Below are 21720 nucleotides of genomic sequence, written 5' to 3'. Positions count from 1 at the left end.
AGGGCTCCCAGGACCAGGAAACGTTTTTTTGCATTCCTGGGGCTGGCGTTCAGGACGTAACTGCTGCCGTGGAAGAGGTGGTGAGTCGAGCGTCCACCAACACTACTTACTTCATCCACGTCGGCACCAACGACGTGCAGAGAACCAGATCCGAGAGGCTCCTCGACAAGTACCGGCAGATGATAAGGACATACAAGGAAAATCTAACAAAGTTATTGTTTCAGGCACCATCCCACGCATGCAGGCTGGCAAAAGTTTCTACGGCATCGCCACGAACCTCAACCGACGCATTACCAACTTCTGCAGCGAAGAGAATGTCGGCTTTGTAAACACCTGGGATAACTTTTACTATGATTCCCCTTGTTTTCAGGTGACGACTTACACCTCAGTCAGGTGGGTGCTGCCCGTTTTGCCAGCCTCCTGGATGGCTCAGTGAGGGATTTCCGTACAAAAGCGGGGATCTTATTGCTCGCCAAGCCAGGGTAGAGTAACTAACTTAATAAATTTGCAGGCATTTATTCGCAATAAATTCAAGGTTTTCTACTCGTACGTGAATGCTCGTAGCTTGCGCAGCAAATTTTCAGATCTAGAGAAAGTAGCGTTCTAAGAAACCCACGGTATAATCGCCGTAACAGAATCATGGTTAAATGTAGAAGTCACGGATTATTTAGTTGAATATAAAATTCCCAGTCACACAACATTTGAAAAAAGTCGAGTATATAAAAATGGAGGCGGCATCTTATTATACATCAAAGCCAGTCTCAACCCAGTACTGTTATCAAATCCCATTGTCGCAAACGTAGATGCTCTATTTATATTATTAAAAAATAACTATGGTATGAAATTAGCATTAGCTCTTATACACAGACCTCCAGCCCAGCCAGTCCAAACCGACCGCGACATTCACGAACAAATTAGCAAGATAAGTGACGCACACGAGGCCGTTATCCTTGGTGACTTTAATCTACAGGTGACGAAGTGGGGCGAACCACTCACCTCGCACCACGGCCAGGACCTGTATAATAACTTAAAAGAAAACTCACTTACTCAATTTGTACAAAACCCGACACGCGAGAACCACGTGCTCCATCTCGTGCTTGCTACAAAAGATGAACTAAAGGAAAATCTGAATGTCGATGAGGAGTTCATTAATAGCGACCACCGAATAATCACCTTCGTTATTAACTTCTTGGCTGACGAGTCAAATAAAAGCAAAGAAAAGTCCCTGACTACAGAAAAGCAAATTTTTGTAAACTCAGATCAGTACTTAATTAAATCGACTGGAGTTACTTACGTAACACCACAGATATAAATGCTCAGTGGAAATTTTTCACTGATAAATATTTAAACGTTGTGCAAGAATGTGTGCCCCTCAAAAATCGTCGTCTCACTCGTTAAGCCTAAGTGGGGGAACACACAAATAGGTGAATGCCTACGCGCAAAGAGAGACGCCCAAAACAGGTTAAAATCCTACAGTAATAACGATGAACGTACTAGATGCATAGACCTGAGACGTAAAGCAAAGAGATTAATCAAACACAGCAAAAAGGTCCACCAAATTACACGTTGCAAGCCAAAGTAAGACGACACCAAAGGAATTTTATAGTTTTATCAGGCGCAAGAGTGATTACCTCAACTGCTGAACCAATTATAGAGTAAAATGGACGAGGAGGAAATTAGTAACATTCTTAACAATTTTTTTGCATTAGTTTTTACAATGAAAGTCCTCAGCTACATCCTTACAGTACCAGCAGTACAATTAAATAACAGCACTGCCCTCAGTAGTATCATCATAACAGGAAGAGACGTGTCAAAATGTATCGATAAACTTAAAGTAAGCAAGTCACCCGGTGGGTGACTTGCTTACTTGCGATCTCACCCCCTATCTTAAAAGAAGTGGAATTCGAATTAGTTAAACCTCTGACTTTACTGTAATGTTCAATAAATCCCTGCAGTCCGATAAAATGTCTGATGAGTGGATGCTGGCTAACGTAACTCCGATTTAAAAAAAAAAACAGTAAATCTTTATCTTGTAATTTTCGGTCAATTAGCTTAACCTCAGTCGTATGCAAAATGCTAGAAACACTTATAAGAGACAATAATCTCTTAGAAGAAAATAAACTACTTAAGAATACTCAACACGGCTTCTAAAATAAACGCTCTTGTTTGACAAACCTCTTAGACTTCTACGATATTCTGAGCCAGTATGACGAAAGTAAAGGGGTAGATATAATATACCTCGATTTCCAAAAGGTCTTCGACAAAATCCCCCACAAACTTTTACTGATTAAACTAAAATCACACGGTATCCAAGGCAACGTGTTGAGATGGGTAGAAAACTGGCTGAACAACCGTAAACAATGAGTAGTAATAAATGGAAAAGCATCTAAATGGATTAACGTAACTAGCAGGGTGCCACAGGGATCAGTCTTAGGACCTGTTCTCTTCCTTTTTTTATATAAACTACACAGATGACGGAACTGCGTTCAAGCATGGTGCCCCTATTAACAGAAAGACATTGATAAATTAGAATGAATTCAGTGTAGAGTAACAAAAATTATACCAAGCCTTTGAAACAAAATCATACGAAGAGCGTCTTAAAGAACTAAATCTATTCCTTTTAAAATAAAGACTAAGAGGCGACTTAATGCAGGCATTTAAAATCATCCAAGGCATTGATAACATGTACTACAGTGAATATTTCACGATAGATTTTTCAAATTACACACGAGGGTACCACAGTTCATCTATTTTCTTCATTTCCTATAAAATTTTCTTAAGGTTTTTCATTCTCTAACCCCGTAAGGTACTTATTCGCAACCTGTTTTTCAGTACAGCTTATGCCGTAGGGAGTGGAGGGTTGAGGAGACAGCCTTCTGTTTTTCTGTCCTTTTCTTCTTCTATCACCTTAGTAGTCCTAGGTCAGGTCACCTCGTGAGGATCGCAAGGTCTATTGTGGCCTGTTTTTCTATGTAACTCTCTCTCTCTCTCTCTCTCTCTCTCTCTCTCTCTCTCTCTCTCTCTCTCTCTCTCTCTCTCTCTCTCTCTCTCTCTCTCCCTCCTACCATTTCATTCGTCTCTCCTCCTCTTTACATTTTTTCTTCCCTTCCTGTCTTCCTCTCCTCCTTCCTTTTACATTTTTCCCTTCCTTTCACAATTTACTTTTCATACTCTCCTCTTTCATTAATATTCTATTTCACTTTCTTTTCTTCTTCCCCTAACCTCCTCCTCCTCCTCTCTCTCTCTCTCTCTCTCTCTCTCTCTCTCTCTCTCTCTCTCTCTCTCTCTCTCTCTCTCTCTCTCTCTCTCTCTCTCTCTCTCTCTCTCTCTCTCTCTCTCTCTCTCTCTCTCTCTCTCTCTCTCTCTCTCTCTCTCTCTCTCTCTCCTCTCTCTCTCTCTATTTGTGGAATTGTTTATATGCTTAATTCCGCCGCGGCCTCCTCCTATGAATATATGCATAAATTACACCTTTAATCTTGTGTATATGAAGAGATTTGGCGAATGTTCTGCGTGAACGACTGACTTTTAAACGAATAACCTAGAAAATAACAAACAAATAATGACAGACAGGTAGAGAGAGAGAGAGAGAGAGAGAGAGAGAGAGAGAGAGAGAGAGAGAGAGAGAGAGAGAGAGAGGGAGGGAGAATCTAAAGATACACATCGTGTGTGTGTGTGTGTGTGTGTGTGTGTGTGTGTGTGTGTGTTTGTGTGTTGTGTGTGTGTGTGTGTGTGTGTGTGTGTGTGTGTGTGTGTGTGTCTGTGTGTGTGTGTGTGTGTGTGTGTGTGTGTGTGTGTGTGTGTGTGTGTGTGTGTGTGTGTGTGTGTGTCTGTGTCTGTGTGCACCTGCTTTCAAGGCAGTCGTGCAGGAATTTCATAATTATTCTGTATGTTCTCATAAAAAATTGAAAAGCTCTGTAGTATTTGTAAATTCTTCTTTTAGTAATGTTCAAGGAAGAAAATCTCAATAAAAAAAAATATTAATTTTACCCTTCAGAAAAGGAAACAGCATTGAAGTATTATTGCTTCGTTTTACTTAATGTCTGAGACTTTCTAAATGATGTTGACCAAACCCTGGAGTGAGTCCTAAGCAGTTACAGCGTGAACGATAACCAGTCGTGTGCTGTGAACACACGTGCGGTGTTTGCCTCAAGGACCATATTCTGAAACACTTCTGCACCGCACCTCAACTATTTTCAAGAGACTTTAGTTGACACTTTTTTTTTTTTAAGGTGTCATTACGGTTCTAGAGACAGAATAAGAAGATTTCTACATTATTAACAGGAGAAAGCTCTTGAGACCTCGGGTCATCGTTTCTGTGGCATTTAAGAATAGTCATGGAGAGAAAGCAGAATGTTTCTGAATACGTTTCCTAATCTTGACTGCGTTTTTCACAGCAAAGTAAGATGAAACATATGTCGGCTTTTTTTTATTATAATAAGTGCTAACAAGGTGAAAACACATAACTTTGTTATTACATCATGAAGCTGCAAACGATCCCTACTTGTGTCACTTGCCTTCTCCCACTGTAAGGAGGCGAGAATCTGGCTAACAAGTGTGCTGCGACGTCTCCTCCTCACCCACGCTCTCCCGTAACGCCACATCCATGTTCCCAGGCAATTTAGACACTGTAGACTAGATATTTCCACACTGCGGCACATCATATATCAACATCATCAGAAAAACGTTCTGATTCAAACTCCTTACTTAAAATTTTATGCAAGCGAAGTGGTCGAGCAAAGAGAAACTAAAGCAAAATAACTGGAAACATATACACACTTTCTTTTTTGTAAACACCATTGTCTTATAATCATGCTCACATTACAGTTACAAATTTACAATGGGAAATTTCTTCAGGAAGACAACGTTGGCCTCAAATAGAATGTATTGTGCTGTAATCAGACAAAAGAGAGCTGTGTCAAGTTCTTTAGTTTAGATTCAGTCTCCTGTGAGTGTCGCCATTCATCCGCGGCTGCGACGCTCGTAGACTTCAGAAGGTCTTTAATTCTGTGTCTCCCCTCTTTTCCCCTCACCCCCTCCCCTCGTGGACCCTTGCATGAGTCTGAGATTATCAAGTGCCTCGGCCACCTTAACCTTGCACTCAATAGATTTCACTGTAAAGATTTTTCATGAAACTTGCCAAGCTCCTCTACCTACTGTTTGTTTTATCACAAATACCTATTTTACTTCATAAAAAAATGTACTGGTTAGAAAACCGTTAACGAGTATGTGCCGCCCACTCATAAACCAACAAACCACAGGCCTTTCAGTGAATTACTCCCCATTACTATCACGCCCCATCAAGTGCCTCCGTAGTGAACCGGCTAGCACGCCTGGCCACGAATCTGCTGGCCCCAGCTTGAATCCAGGCTGGGGCCAACACACTTTCACCCAGCTGTTCATCCTTCCCTCAGGTCGATAAATGAGTACTTGAGAAGCCTGGGGAAGGTAAACTGTAGAGACCCTGACGTCACTGTGGCCCTGAGTCTCGGGGCGAGGGATGTCACCCACCACAGGCTCAGGGGCTAGCGAGATGAGCGCTGAGGCCACGCGCAGCTATGGCATTTGCCTCAGCCTCTAAATCTATTTCATCATTCCCAGCTTAATATGTGACAGAGACTTATGTTGATATAATTAATCTCAAAAATTCTCAGCAGTTTGGCAACATGGTGTTCTCCACTTCCTTGTCTTCATCCACCGCAACCTGGAGAAGCAGAAACCTTAGTGGTCCTTGCTTTGATCCGCTCAGTCATATTATCCTCAAGAAAAAAAAATTTTCCTTGGACTCCTTGCTTTGATGGTTGACTTCTTGACGTCGCTGAGCAGCCAGTCTTTGAGGGGCACCAAGATGGACTCCCTCGGCTTCCTGATCCTCATGAATTGATTAAGGAAACCTGCTCCAGGAATAAATACATCTAGGACTACCACCATGGTGTCATCGTCAACACTGCTGTTCCTGACTTCAGTGCCCCCACATGATATTCTCAATCGTCCTCAGAAGTGCGTAGCCTGAAGTGCCGTCACTCTCGACCACAACAAGACAGCTGTCTCTGAGCAAACTAAAATACCTTGTTTTCGCTACAGCTAAATTGAGACGTGTAACCACCCTCTTTATTTTGACAATATTTACCGCCGAGACACGAAGAGGGTGTAATAGCGTGCCTGCAGGACCGTTCCAGGCGCTGCACCATCTGTACGAGAAGGAACACAACATGCTCAGACTTCAGCGCCTCTCCATCATTAGCAGTAACTCCTCTGTCGATTTGATAAGACACTCCTAAGACATCCGCGTCACCGCCGCCTCTCGATAGGTGAAGCTACCCAGACCACGTCGTAGCAAAGCAGCACAACTGTCTGGCAGCGATAAGGGCACGCATACACCAGTAAACACCCCCACCCTTCCCGGCTGTCAGTGCAAGCCTTTCTAGTCATCACCATCATCATCATTATCATAAATATGAATACGTGATGGACAGGACAACACCTCACCAAACCCTCTCCTGTCTGCTGGCCGTCTTGTTCACGCCACTCTCGTACAGCTTCGTATCGCATCCCTGCTGATCCACAGTCTGCCCTGCCTTCCTTCACGATGACTGGGGCGCCATTCCGTTCCTCCAACTCTCTATCCATCGCCCGTGTTCTGCTCGTGCTAACAATTGTCTTTTAGTTATGATCAAAGTGGCTTTCACTTTGGTCATTTCTCTAACACATGTGGTACCCTTGTTGTCTCCCCACGTGATGCCAAGTGCTAAATAGTTATTACGCTTATATTTCTAGGACAACCTATATATGCAAGAACTTAAATTTCTTCCCCACTTCAACTCTGCCTCAGTAATTTTAGTTTTGCACTCAAGTGAGCAAGCGCTTTCCAGTGTCACATGCCACACGCCTCATCTACTTACCGATACACCAATATTATATTTTATCATTATCAGCTATTACGCATTGTCATCATAACTTTTATCACACACACACACATACACACACACACACACACACACACACACACACACACACCATCATCCCACAAGTTAGGTTAGGCTTTCACCATCTCCTCCCTTCCCTCCTCTCCCTCATTCTCCTTCTCCTTTACTTCCTCTTCCTCCTCTTCCTCCTCCTTCTCCTCTTCCTCCATTGTTGTGCAAATTGCTCCATCTCCCTTTTGGCCACCTGGGATATCCTTTCATCCCTTTTTTCCTTTTTTTTGCCTTTTATTTATTTTATTATTTTCCTATATTTTTTGGTGCGGAGGGAAAAAGGGTTGCTCGCTTGTGATCCTTCGAAATTTTATTGAAAGGACACTTTTCCGTACACACACACACACACACACACACACATATACATCCTGTTGGAATGAATAGGATGTTAGTGAGAGGAAGGAAGAGAGGGAAGGGCAGAAGAAGAAAAGGTAATAGGAAGAAAGAGGAGGAATGGGAGAAGGCTGAGAGAGAGAGAGAGAGAGAGAGAGAGAGAGAGAGAGAGAGAGAGAGAGAGAGAGAGAGAGAGAGAGGAGAGAGAGAGAGAGAGAGAGAGAGAAATTACATGGAAACTTAGAATACACAGAAACAAAAGTTCAAACAGTGTTCTGTCCTTAGCCGAGAGAAAACACAAACAGAAACAAACACAATGTAAAGCAAACAAAGCCAAACTGCAACACGAAGCTAAATCATATTGCCTTTTTTTTCGGATACCCGGCTGGCGGGAGAGTTTGGATTTAAAGGAAAAGTATCTTGTCACTGCCTCGCGGATGATGCAAACTTGTTCTGCTCTACTGATGTCACTGACGAGGAGGAATTTAGTACAGTTTTAGTTACTTCCACCAGGGAACTTCATGGGTAGAAATGTATACGTTCACCAGTGTCTGTCTGTCTGTCTGTCTGTTTATCTCTGTCCGTCTGTCTGTATCTGTATGTCTGTCAGTCTATTTGTCTGTCTGTTTGTCTGTCTGTCTGCCTATATGTCGGTTTATCAGTCTGTCCGTCTGTCTGCTGTGTTCTCAAAAAGTTAACAAGGGATCTCAACAAAAGTTTGTGGGGGGATTAGCCCGGGGCCAAGAAACAATTGATTAGATTCTGAGGCGGATCAGGATATTTATACAGACCCAAAATTTCTCTCAGCTTTCCTCACAGTTCTCGTCGGGGTTCTTTCACTTACGGGTTTCCTCCTGCAGGGCTTCATCATGGTACTGGCGCTGGACTTTCACCTGCCTTCATGCTATTAAGCGTGATCGGTAAGTCTTCACCAGCCGTTCCAAAGTTTGCATTGTTTTTTTTTTTTTTAGATTAAATCATATTTTCTCACACGTAATTAATGTTAAGGTAAGTAGTACATTTAGATCTTTTTTTTCATGAACATTAATATTGCGGTCATCAGTAAGCTCAATTATAGCAAACTAAATATATAATACTAGCTAACTACTAGTCGCATCGTTATCAGTAATGCCTTTAGTGATATCAGCAACCATTGACCTGATCTCACATCTGTTACTTTTTTTTCTGTAATTAAGGCATAACATTATATATACTTTCTTGCAATATTTTCCTTGTAATGCAGCTTTGGTTACATTATTATAAGTTTTCAATTTAACGTCAAGACTTGTACTATTCTATGTCAGCAGAAGATGAGCATTACTAGATAAGCTGAGTGACTTGTTTGTGTATGTACGCTGGAGAGAGAGAGAGAGAGAGAGAGAGAGAGAGAGAGAGAGAGAGAGAGAGAGAGAGAGAGAGAGAGAGAGAGAGAGAGAGAGAGAGAGAGAGAGAGAGAGAGAGAGAGAGACAGAGGGAGACAGAATGAAAGTCAGAAAGACAGAGAGAGAGAGAGAGAGAGAGAGAGAGAGAGAGAGAGAGAGAGAGAGAGAGAGAGAGAGAGAGAGAGGGAGAGAGAGAGAGAGAGAGAGAGAGAGACAGAGGGAGACAGAATGAAAGTCAGAAAGAGAGAGAGAGAGAGAGAGAGAGAGAGAGAGAGAGAGAGAGAGAGAGAGAGAGAGAGAGAGAGAGAGAGACAGAGGGAGACAGAATGAAAGTCAGAGAGAGAGAGAGAGAGAGAGAGAGAGAGAGAGAGAGAGAGAGAGAGAGAGAGAGAGAGGTATAGCAAACATAATAATCATCATCTTTAACCCATTCACCGCTATTTCATTATCCACTCATTTCCACTCTCCATTATTCCATTATCCACTGGTTCCATTGATACACCCAACTAATTAATTCTTATCATTCACTCATTAATCTTCATTCTCCCATTCATTCTCGTCACACACACACACACACACACACACACACACACACACACAGAGAGAGAGAGAGAGAGAGAGAGAGAGAGAGAGAGAGAGAGAGAGAGAGAGAGAGAGAGAGAGAGAGAGAGAGAGAGAGAGAGAGAGAGAGAGAGAGAGAGAGAGAGAGTCCTCATCCCTAATCCCCACTACCACACCAGTCTCCCTCCCCTCAGTGCATCACAAAAACAAGCCAGGTTGTCACTTTTGCAAGACTTAAAATGCATAAATGTATGAATAACAAACAGTATTAATTTTGCACGTGCATGTTCAGCTCAAAGTGACAGAAAGAGGCCGAGGACGGGAACAAGGACGATGGTATTTTAACTGAAAAATATAGAAAAAAAAGGGGGGGGTGGGATTGGAGAAATTGGTAAGAACAGGTGGAAAAGAAGAAGATAAATATTGACATGCGTATATTTATTGTTCAGGAATTGGAAGTAAAGAAGAGGGAAGAAAATAATAAAAACGAGGGAAATTCAACATGAGGACAAAAATAATACAACGCAGCATGGAAGGAAAGAAAATAAATAAAGACGACAAGAGTAAGAGAATAACGTATAGGCTCTCTCTCTCTCTCTCTCTCTCTCTCTCTCTCTCTCTCTCTCTCTCTCTCTCTCTCTCTCTCTCATGGAAGCACTCTGAGGCCAAGCAATTCCTGCATCGCCGCAAGCTGGTCTTTGAAGCGCCAATTCTTCATTCGTTTTCAGACTTGGCCCAGACCACAAAACATCCCCACCTGTCCACAAGTTCTTATCACGCTGGTGTTTTCGTCCAAAGCGCCAGTGAGTCAGTCTTTTGGTACCGTATCTCTGTAGTGGGAGGGAACCTTGGATAACAGGAAGACATCAGAATCTTTCTAACGTTACACTATTACTATCTTCAACCTCTCCCTCTTCTCCGCAATGTTGCATCTCTTGCTATATTTTAACGCTATTTTCACGCTAACTGCTCCTCTGATCATGCTAACTGCATGGAGGAGACAGCAGACACGTGCCGAAATTATAATTACTCCCAGTGTGGTTTCAAACACTAGATCAGTAATCCAGCTGTGCCCTCACTAAACGTTTCCCTTTGTGTCTCACAACACAAGAGGGCAGTTACAGTTACAGGTAGTTACTCTTTCTTCACACAAAACTACGTGCACCTAATTACACACACACCCTTCACTCAAAATTCAGAATTAAAAATGGCGATTTCTACACGATCCACGGAGTCCCCGTCTGGCTAGGGGACCACAAAATTTGTGGTCCCCTAGCCAGACGGAGACTCCGAGGTTGGTGTAGAAATCGCCATATTTAATTAGATATAAAATAAAAGGCCGAGAATGCTGCAGAAGTTAATGAAGCATTCACGGCCTTATATCTAATTTTCAATCTCCTCCTCTACTAAACCTCATCTTTTCCTCACTGAGACACAGGTGATTGAGGCAACTGACAGTAGCCCCTTTTCTGTTCCCTCCTACTTTCTCTATCCTCATTTTCAATCCAAAGCTGGATGTTGCGTTTATGTGAGCGAGTTTTCCACCATCTGACTATGACTACAGAGTCACTCAAACTAAGTTTATCTGTGCTGCTTACCTCTCACCTAACTCCTCTGACTATAAGAAATTCTTTGACTTAACTTCCAGAGTGGAGCACATTCTGACTTTTCCCTTTTGTGGAGGTCTCCATCCATGGAAACTTGAATCTTCACCACCAGCTTTGGCTTTCCTTTCCCATCACTGGCCGTCCTGATGAACTAGCCTTTAACTTCGCTAGCCTCCATGACCTAAAGCAATTGGTGCAACACCCTACTCGTATTACTGACCGTCTTAAAGATACGCCCAACATTCTTGATCTTTTTCCTGACCTCTAATCCTTCTGCTTATGCTGTCCCCCTACCTTCTCCGTTGGGCTCCTCCAGTCACAATATCACAACAACATACCTGTATCTTGTCCTATCGTTCCAATCTCTCTTCAGAATCCCCCAAAATGGAGATGCCTCTGGCATTTTGCTTCTGCTAATTGGGGAGACCTGAGGAGGTATTATTCTGATTTTTCCATTTCTGTGTGCTGAGCGCATAACAGAGGTAATAGTGTCTGGCATGGAGGCGTACATTCCTCTTTCTCTCGCTCTAAACCTTCCAAACCTTGGTTTAACACAGCATGTTCTCGTGCTATACGCCAACAAAAGGTATACTTAAACCTTCCATCACCTGAATCTCATGCGCTTTATTTTTTCTGCCCGGAATCATGCCAAGTCTGTTCTCCAACTAACCAAAAACTCCTTCATTAATAGAAAGTGTCAAAATCTTTCAAGATCTAACTCCCTTCGTGACTTATGGCATCTAGCCAAAAACATCTCCAGTAACTTTGCTTCTTCATTTTTTCCTCCTTTATTTCAACCTGATGGCACCACTGCCATGTCATCTATTTCTTTGCTCAAAAGTTTGCTAAAAACTCTACCTTGGAAGATTTAAGGCTTGTTCCTCCGTTTCTTCCACACTCCGACTACTTCATGCTACCCATTTAGATCCTTCGTAATGATGTCTTCCATGCCCTCGCTGGCCTTAACCCTCGGAAGCCTTATGGACCTGATGGGGTCCCTCCTATTGTTCTCCGTAACTGTGCCTCCATAATTACAGCTTGCTTAGTCAAACTCATCCAGCTCTGTCTATCAACATCTACCTTTCCTTCTTGCTGGAAGTTTACCTACATTCAGCCTGTTCCTAAAAAGGGTGACCGTTCTAATCCCTCAAACTACCGTCCTATTGCTTTAATATCCTGCTTATCTAAAGTTTTTTTTTTTTTAATCGATCCTCAACAGGAAGATTCTCAAATATCCATCACTTCACAACCTTCTCTCTGATCGCCAGTATGGTTTCCGCTGAGACCGCTCTACTGGTGATCTGGCTTTCCTTACTGAGTCTTGGTCATATTCTTTTAGGGATTTTAGTGAAATTTTTGCGGTTGCCTTAGATATCGAAATCTTTTTGAAAGAGTCTGGCACAAAGCTTTGATTTCCAAACTACTCTCCCACTGCTTCAGTCCACCTCTCTGTAACTTCACCTCAGTTTCCTTTCTGACCGTTATATTGTGGCTGACGGACACTGGTGTCCTAAATCTATTAACAGTGGTGCTCCTTAGGGTTCTGTCCTGTCACCTACTCTCTTCCTATTATTCATTAATGAGCTTCTAAACATTTTTTTGTCCTATCCACTCCTACGCTGATGATACCACCCTGCACTTTTCCACGTCTTTTCGTAGATGTCCAATCCTTCATGAAGTAAACATTTCACGCAGGGAAGCTACAGAACGCCTGACTTCTGATCTCTAAAATTTATGATTGGGGCAGAGCAAACTTAGTATTGTTCAATGCCTCAAAAACTCAATTCCTCCATCTATCAGCTCGACACAACCTTCCAGACAGCTATCCCCTCTTCTTTCATGACACTCAACTGGCCCGCTCTTCTACACTGAACATCCTCGGTCTGTCCTTTACTTATAATCTAAACTGGAAACTTCACATTTCATCTATAGCTAAAACAGCTTCTATAAAGTTAGGTGTTCTGAGACTTCTCCGCCAGTTTTTATTATCCTTCCAGCTGCTAACTCTATACAGGGGCCTTATCCGTACATGTATGGAGTATGCTTCACATGTGTGGGGGGAGGGGGGGTTCCACTCATACCGCTCTTCTAGACAGGATGGAATCAAAAGCTTTTCGTCTCATCAACTCCTCTCCTCTAACTGACTGTCTTCAACCTCTTTTTCATTACCGCAATGTTGCATCTCTTGCTATCTTCTATCGCTGTTTTCATGCTAACTGCTCTTTTGATCTTGCTAACTGCATGCCTCCCCTCCTCCCGCGGCATCGCTGCACAAAACTTTATTTTTTCTCTCACCCTATTCTGTCCACCTCTCTAATGCAAGAGTTAACCAGTATCCTGAATCATTCATCCCTTTTCTAGTAAACTCTGACCTCCCTGCATGCTTCTGTAATTCCACCTTCCTATGAATTAAACTCCTTCAAGAGGGAGGTTTCAAGACACTTATCCTTCAGTTTTTTGACTGCCGCTTTGGACCCTATTTGAGGACCGGTATTTCAGTGGGCCTTTTTTTTTTTTATTGGATTTTGTTGCCCTTGGCCGGTGTCCCTCATATATATATATATATATATATATATATATATATATATATATATATATATATATATATATATATATATATATATATATATATATATATATATATATATATATATATATATATATATATATATATATATATATATATATATATATATATATATATATATATATATATATTGTCTTCAGCCTCTTTCTTATCGCCGCATTGTTGCATCTCTTGCTATGTCCTACCGGTATTTTCATGGTAACTGCTCTTCCGTTCTTGCTAACTGCATGCGTCCCCTCCTGCCGCGGCCTCGCTGCATCAAGACTTTCTTCTTTCTCTCATCCCTATTCTATCCACCTCTCTAATGCAAGAGTTCAGCCCTTTATCTGGTAAACTCTGGAACTCACTGCCTGCTTCTGTATTTGCTCCTCCCTATGACCTGAACTCTTTCAAGAGGGAGGTTTCAAGACACTTTTCCTTCAATTTTCGATGATTCTCTTGACATTTGTTTTGGGACTGACACCTCAATGGAATTTTTTTTCTCTTATTTGTTTCCCTTGGCCAGTGGCCCTCTTAAATAAAGCAAAAAAATGCATGGTCATTCATCCCTTTTACTGGTAAACTCTGGAAACCCATGCATGCATCTCTATTTCGCTTTTCCTATGACTTGAATTCCTTCAAGAGAGAGGTATTATGACACTTCTCCAATTTTGGGCAATCCTTTTGGCCCTTTTTCTCTGAGGACTAGCATCCCAGTGGAATCTTTTTATATCGCCTTTCGCCCAGTACTCCTTTTGCGGAGAGAAAGAGAGAGAGAGAGAGAGAGAGAGAGAGAGAGAGAGAGAGAGAGAGAGAGAGAGAGAGAGAGAGAGGAAAACTCAACCAAGTTACAGATTTGTTCCACCATATATCATATACGCTAATGAACATGAGAGTGAGGTGCAACAAAATTACATCATCACTTTTCTTACTAAAACAACTGTTAAGCGTATCTCGGGGCTGTAATGGTGTCATGTCCCCGCCAGACCTATGAGTGTATCGTGAACCGTCCACTCCTGCTGCTGGTATTGTCTGCCTTGTGGGAAAGCCAACCACAAGGGGCCATATTCTGAAATGTCTCTGCGCTGCTCCCTGACTACTTTCTAAAGGTTCTGTTTGAAGTGAAACGGTTTTTAAGGCTGTTTTTACGGTTCAAGTGACATACTAACATTTCCACATTATTGACAGGAGAAACTCGACTGAGAATCAGGCAAATCATCTCTGTGGCTATGGAAAATAGACATGGTGCGAGAGCAAAGTGTTTCTGAATACGGGACAAGAGAGCAGCCACGCAACCCCTGCGAGCGAAAGGAAAAAAAAACAAAAAAAACAGAATAAAGATGAAATAACAGAAACGTGAAAATAATCTGATAATTAGCTCCTTTCACATCCAAAGTATTAATAGAGGGAGCAACATGCTGTAAATTGCCATCATCTTCCCTGATTTTGGTTTGCTTGCTGTCACCAGAAGATAAACGGAGAAAGAAGCCGGGCAAAGATTATGATGATGATACTGATAATAATAATAATAATAAAATCAATGAAAAATTAAAATAGTAATAATAATAATAATAATAATAATAATAATAATAATAATAATAATAATAATGATAATAATAATAATGATAATGATGATAATATAGTAAAGCAAAAGTAATCATGTTTGGAGTAGGAGAGAAAGGCGCCAAGACACTCGCCGTAGTCGTGCCTACATACAAACCCACGTGCATACCTTCATTTATTTATTTGTTTTTTCTTATTTATCTATTTTATTGACTCTTTCTATCCCTGACATGTGACAGCTTTCAGCGAAACAGTAAAGTCAAATGTTCACATACGTTCATGCATCACCATATCGAGTGTTTACTGCCATGCTTCTTACGAGGTCACAACCAAATGTAGCGGGAGACTGTGAGAAAGTGTACCCAAGCCTTTCAGTGATTAGCGGCATAAATATATATGTACGTGCGTGCGTGTGTGTGTGTGTGTGTGTGTGTGTGTGTGTGTGTGTGTGTGTGTGTGACTGTGTACGTGTGTGTGTGTGTGTGTGTGTGTGTGTGTGTGTGTGTGTGTGTGTGTGTGTTTGTTAGACCGTATAAAGACATTTTTAAAACAGTATTTCCTATATTAAATGCAGCGTATCGAAGATCTATCTTGGCGGCATGCACTGTCCTAATAGCGCTGTCACTCTTGCGTCACGTTCACTCACCTAACTCAAATGAACTGCTCCTAACCCCGCCAACTCCTTGGTGAAGTGAGCCAGGTATATTGTCGTAAGTTACTCAGAGGATGGCATTCATTTTTTTTTTTCTCTCTCTCTCTTCTTTCTTTCAAATTCGTACGAAATTTGGTGTGCACATGTATTTGTATCTTAATCATAAAATCCCCAAGCTTCATTAAGATACAATCCTCAGCTTGGGAGAAAAAAAAAAATATTTCACACACCGAAAATAGCAATATAGGAATTTTTTTTTTTATCTAATATATCAACTAACACCCCTGCTCTACCTCCCCTGGAATTAAATGGCGCCCAGAAATTAGGGGATTGATGCTATTCAAACTACAGAGTACTTTCCGCAACCACTAATCTCTATGGGGACGTTATTCAAAAGCCAGGCCTCTGTGGTGCAAAGATATTACTGGCACGATAATTTTGGTTGTGCTGAAGCATCAGTCGTATTCCTATCAACTAGTCTATTTCAGCAATATCGCGTCTACTAGCTATGATATAAAATTATGTAAATATTTCAGTGTCTACTAGCCATTATATAAACAACGTAAATATTTCATCTTCCTTACCTTAAGAAACGTAAATGGCGCGATGGTGGGCAGGACCATGAGGACTGAGGCAAGCTGTTGGTAATACCACGCACTGCACTAGTGATCTCTCCATGAAATAAAGCGATTCTGAGAGATATTCAGCCAGACACTGATAATTTCTAAGAAAACAGTGTTCCATCACAGAACGCCGCCATTACAATAGGTTCTCGTAACTGTATATCTAATAAATGATACAGGAAACTTGCTGAATGCATGTGGATTAGAATCTATAGGGTAGAATAGCATATCCTGATGTTCTTTAGTTCATGCGATCAGCTGAGGGAGGTTCGAAGCTTCGGGACGAGGCTCGGGCACTGCCGATTGACGCGCGGCGCATTGTGGGTGTGAGGAAATCCGGTGATGCATGAATATGTTTGAATGTTTAAGGCTCGCTAGGATCGTAGTTGCTCTTTTGTTATTTGAGGTTGTGACGTTTATACACGAGCGGCGCGGTCAGGCGTTTGTTGTGCCTTGCTGGACGAGCCTACTTAGTGATGGCGGCAGTCTGCCATGTTTGTGATAGAAACTTGTGTCGATTGTTTACTATTAGGAAGACTGTAGAAAAAAAAGAGACTTTACACGAACTCATCAGACGTTCTGTATTCTGTGATCTGTGCCCGCAGTGTTCTAGTGACGTTTGTCTCAGTGAACAGCTGTTTGTTTCCTACACGTTATGGAGAATAAAATAGAACTGGAGTAGCGGTACCATTTCATTCTCTCTGCTAAGAAAAAACTTTCCTCGGCAAACCTTTGAACCAGGCAAGGAATGATAAGTCACTAACAGTGGAACCAAAGCCACGGCAGGCAGTGCGCCCCTACAACTGTGGCAGGCGAATTTTTCGTGTTGTCGTATTTCTATCTCGGACAAAAATTGAGGTGTGGGTACAGTTGGGGAAATAAATTCAATCAAGTTCGAAAAGTGCAAAACAATTGCGGTCGCGTTATGGAGAGCACGTAAAAGAAAGTCATATTTTCAGTGGGTTCCTGTAGTGAGGCAGAGCTCCGTAACGTAAGTAAGGAACATGTACTGCCAGACACCCACGTTGTGACAGGTTGCTGTAGAGGGCAACTCAGCTTTGGTGACCACGCCTATATCCACACCACCGTCAGCCACTGAAGAAGTTTGTGGCCCCAGAGACAGTGCCCGCGCGTAAAACATCCAGAAGGCATGACGGACAGCCATGCTTTACAAGGTGCTTGGCGGATTCCATGTTCAAATGAACATTTCTGTAGTTTAGTGCTTCTCCACGCCGCAAAACTCTGCTTCCCACAAAAAAGGTAAGTGAGGAATGTATATGAAAGTTATGTAACCTTCTGGTAGCTCGAGAGCGCGAAGCCCCACTGTTAAGATAATTTAGTTTTTACTTTGAGTTAGACTGATGACGTAATGGAAAAGGGGGCGAAGTCTCCCGGTTAAAAGTAAGATTAAGAGAGAAATCGCGTCGCGGAGACCAACCATTTTGTAACAAAGCACGGTGTCTGGCTCAACATCTCACAGTTATATAATTTTAGAAATGAATAACGAGTACAGTAGTGCGCGCTTTTGTTCCACAATTTTCTTTAATCTTCACAGACTTGCCAGCAGCGCGTCCGTGTAATGCTGTGGTTCGTAAACTGCGACGTGACTATCACCAAAGTGCGCCGCATAATAATTTCTTAAATTTGTGCCATACAGTAGGCCTGCATCACGTTGACTAAAGGGTTGCTGCGATACTAAGCGACAGAGTTTGAGAACCACAGGTTTAAGGTATTGGTAAGGAAGGCGTTATATTTATATTATTGTACATCATGACTGAGGTTGTATTATCATACTCAGGCAGCACGGCCGGTAACACAGTCCAAACCCGTGAGTGCGGTACGCTTTAGAAATACTTATCTCTATTAATAAAATATGCACGCAGCAATGGTGATTACCTTTACATACAGACAATTTTGTTTTTTTTTAAATAATAAACTAACACAAGCTACCGGTTTACGTATATCATTAATAGCGATACGTATTTGTTTAGCGTACCACATACACAGTCTCAGGCGGGTATGTGTGATCAACCTTCAACCCTCGTGATCGCGACAGCAGTAGACAAGATAATGGCCTGCCGCATATTGAAGTGGATTAGTAGAAAATATAAATGAAGCTTCAGTAGAGTCAACATTATCATGCTTTAATCTTCGCTGCTCCAGTAGTTTGGGTCTTGAATGGAGTTGTCATAAATAAATTTAAAAGATAAAGAACCAACGAAAGAAATACACTTATTGGTGCCCAACAGAACAGGAGGTCAATGAGAGAAGGGAATAAAGGGCATCACCACCACCACCACCATCACCATCACAACTGAGGACGAGTAAACCACAACAACCAACAGCAGCATTACCACCACCACCACCACCGCCATCACTGCCACTAACAACAACAACAATAAGAAAAACAACAGCAACCACAACACCAGTATCACCACCACTACCACAACCAGGAACCAGAACACCATTACTGAGCGACACAACATCGTCAGTGGCAACATTCTGAAACACTTCTGTGCCGCACCTCCATTACATTCAAAAGACTCTAGTTGAAGTGACAAGAGTTAGAAGGGTGTTTTTACAGCTCTAGTGACAAATTAACACTCTTGAGAACCCGGCTAATCATCTCTATGGCCTTTGAAAACAGTCGTGGAGACAGAGCAAAGCGTTTCAGAATACTGGCCTTATTACAACACTCACCTGAACACGACGGCGATGACGAAGCAGTTCCCAACCAGGCCGAGGATGAAGACGATGACGTAGCTGAAGCAGAGGAGCACGGCGATCTCTAGAGAGTGGCGGTAGAGCAGATCGTCAGCGTCCCACACGTAGTCACTCTCATTCCCCGCCACGCCTGATCCATTCACACCAAGATGGTCCACCACGGCATCAACTTCCTCATCCAGAGACCCGCCACTCAGGTTGAAGAGCGAAGCGGGATGGACAGAGGGAGTCTTCAGCGTATACACATTCCCCATTTTCTCTTCACTCTCATTTATCCCCGGCATTGCGAATCCCTCGAAGTTCCCTTGCAAAATACCACGTGTGGTGTTCCCCAAGGTATTCATAGTGCCTGCACTAATTTTTTCCGTCTCTGTGAGTGTTTAAGAATGCTCGGAAGTCTTTCGTGGATGTTATCGCGTGCACTAAAGCTGTCCTTGATCTCCCATTCGATTAAGAAAATGGTAGTGAGGGTGTTGGGTGGAACGAAGTTAGTCATGAAGAAGTTCAGTAAAGTACTTCATTTTAATACTGATTCAGATTTGTGTGTTACGTACGTATTTCTTGATCTGTTGGACTGTCTTCTCTTTTATCGTGTCAATGTAAGATTTATTTTCTGTTTTCCACTTAGTTTCTGTCCATCATTCTGCTGTAGGGACGTATATGGTTAAATGAGACTGATGAGTGGTGTTATTCTCTCTCTCTCTCTCTCTCTCTCTCTCTCTCTCTCTCTCTCTCTCTCTCTCTCTCTCTCTCTCTCTCTCTCTCAATGCTGCAGGCCGCTAAACAGCTGGATTTAGCGCGGCAAAGTTGGAAATCAACTTTCGCAACGAGGCAAGATTTTCATTTCTACAGGACTTGCAAAAAATATGTTGACCACCTACACGGAATATATTAAGACGAGTTTCTTGGATGCTCTCTCTCACTCACTCTCTCTCTCTCTCTCTCTCTCTCTCTCTCTCTCTCTCTCTCTCTCTCTCTCTCTCTCTCTCTCTCTCAACCACTCTCAACCAACTCAACCAAAAAACTTTTCTTCATTTAATGCAAATCTGTGGAAGCAGTTAAAAAAAGTCATGTTAACTTTTCAGGTTTCCAATTATCTTCCACAGCACTATGAACGTGTCTGACCAAAACAAACAAATAAACAAAAGTTCTCACAAACAAAACACAAACATACGGAAATCAAAAACCCAAGCACTAAGTTTCGACGCATTTGAGTCTTTAAAGGGATTTTCTTGGTTATAATTTCCTTTATTTTTCTCTCGCCGAGTGCAAGAATCACGCGTGGCAAACACGACACACTGGCAACACTGGCACAGGTTCCAGCAGTGTCGCGATCTCCGGCGCTGCTTTCAACACGCTCGACCTGAAACTGAGACAATAAAATATCAGTAAACATTTTTTCTTCATTCTAATGCACGTTTTATTGTTTGAAATTTTTTTTATAAATTAATAAATTACATTGTCGATTTGGGAAGGCTTGAGTAAATATAGTAAATGCCAAATGTAAATTAATGAAGAAAACTTTAATGAACAGTTAAAAGAAAAGTGAGAATATGTAATGTTTGAAAACGCTTTGAAAAAAAATAAAGATAGCTAGGAAAACTAAACAGTAAGATTTTTTTTACAGTTGTGTTGCTAGAGAGCTCAAAACTCCAACCAGAATTATATATTTGTGAAACACACCAGCACACCACCACACCTTGAGGATCATGGTGTGTGTTCTTGTGTGTGTGTGTGTGTGTGTGTGTGATGGTGGTGGTAGTAGTAGTAGTGGTAGTAGTAGTTGTAGTAGTAGTAATAATAATAATAATGTTAATAATAATAATAATAATAATAATAATAATAATAATAATAATAATGTGTTAATGATGATGATGATGATCATCATCATCACCATCATGATAAGATTATTGTTGTTGTTGTTGTTGTTGTTGTTATCATTATTATTATTACTATTATTATTATTATTATTATTATTATTATTATTACTACTACTACTACTACTACTACTACAATAGTATCGAGAATAAAGATAATGATTATAAATTGATGATGACTGCGATAAAAATAATAAATAAAAAATACTACTAATAATAACAATAACTCCACCACCACCAGCATCAGGGAAAAGAAAAAAAATAAATAAAAAGCACACACACACACACACACACACACACACACACACACACACACACACACACACACACACACACACACACACACACACACACAAAACATGGAAAGCATAAAACAACAAACCAAATAAATTACAAAAATAAATCATAAAGCAAGCAAATGTATAAATCGATAAACCAGTACATGAAAAAAATAAGTAAAGGAGCAGACCAATAAACGAATAAAAAATCACTACTAATACAATAAAAAAAAGCAATTAAATTTAAAAACACTAATTTGAAACTGGAAAATCCTCACGTTTTATAGAAATATTAATAACAAAATGCTCTTATACGGACTCCTTTTTTTCCGTCCCCATAAAAAAGAAAAAGTATATAGCCCAGCCAGAGCAGCGGCAACAACAGTGAGGGGAAAAAGTGGAGAATAAAATTAATAGAAATAAGAGTTGTACCGAACATGAAATGCAGCTTTCAACCTTTGTTTTGCATCGACTGGGTCATGTTGTGGTGGTGGTGGTGCTGGTGGTGGTGGTGATAGTGGCAGTAGTAGTGGTAATATTATTAGTAACAGTAATGGTAGTAGTAGTAGTAGTAGTAGCG

General features: G+C 41.4%; 1 protein-coding gene across 2 annotated transcripts in view; it reads right to left on the bottom strand.

Annotated features, from left to right (window-relative positions):
* The window catches only part of LOC135092128 (neuropeptide SIFamide receptor-like), a 120693-nt gene extending 101591 nt beyond the window's left edge, over positions 1–19102 (bottom strand). Inside the window, exon 1 of one of the 2 annotated variants that reach the window (XM_063990373.1) lies at positions 18962–19102. The gene's annotated coding sequence lies outside the window, so the exon portion shown is untranslated. Of the gene's footprint in view, positions 1–16222; positions 16389–18961 lie in introns of those variants that run through there. The other variant, XM_063990372.1, reaches the window with a different exon arrangement.
* Positions 19103–21720: the final 2618 nt, after the last annotated feature.

Source organism: Scylla paramamosain, chromosome 39 (assembly GCF_035594125.1).
Source record: "Scylla paramamosain isolate STU-SP2022 chromosome 39, ASM3559412v1, whole genome shotgun sequence".
In the NCBI taxonomy this organism is placed as follows: domain Eukaryota; kingdom Metazoa; phylum Arthropoda; class Malacostraca; order Decapoda; family Portunidae; genus Scylla; species Scylla paramamosain.
This window is presented reverse-complemented; position numbering and strand designations above follow the sequence as displayed.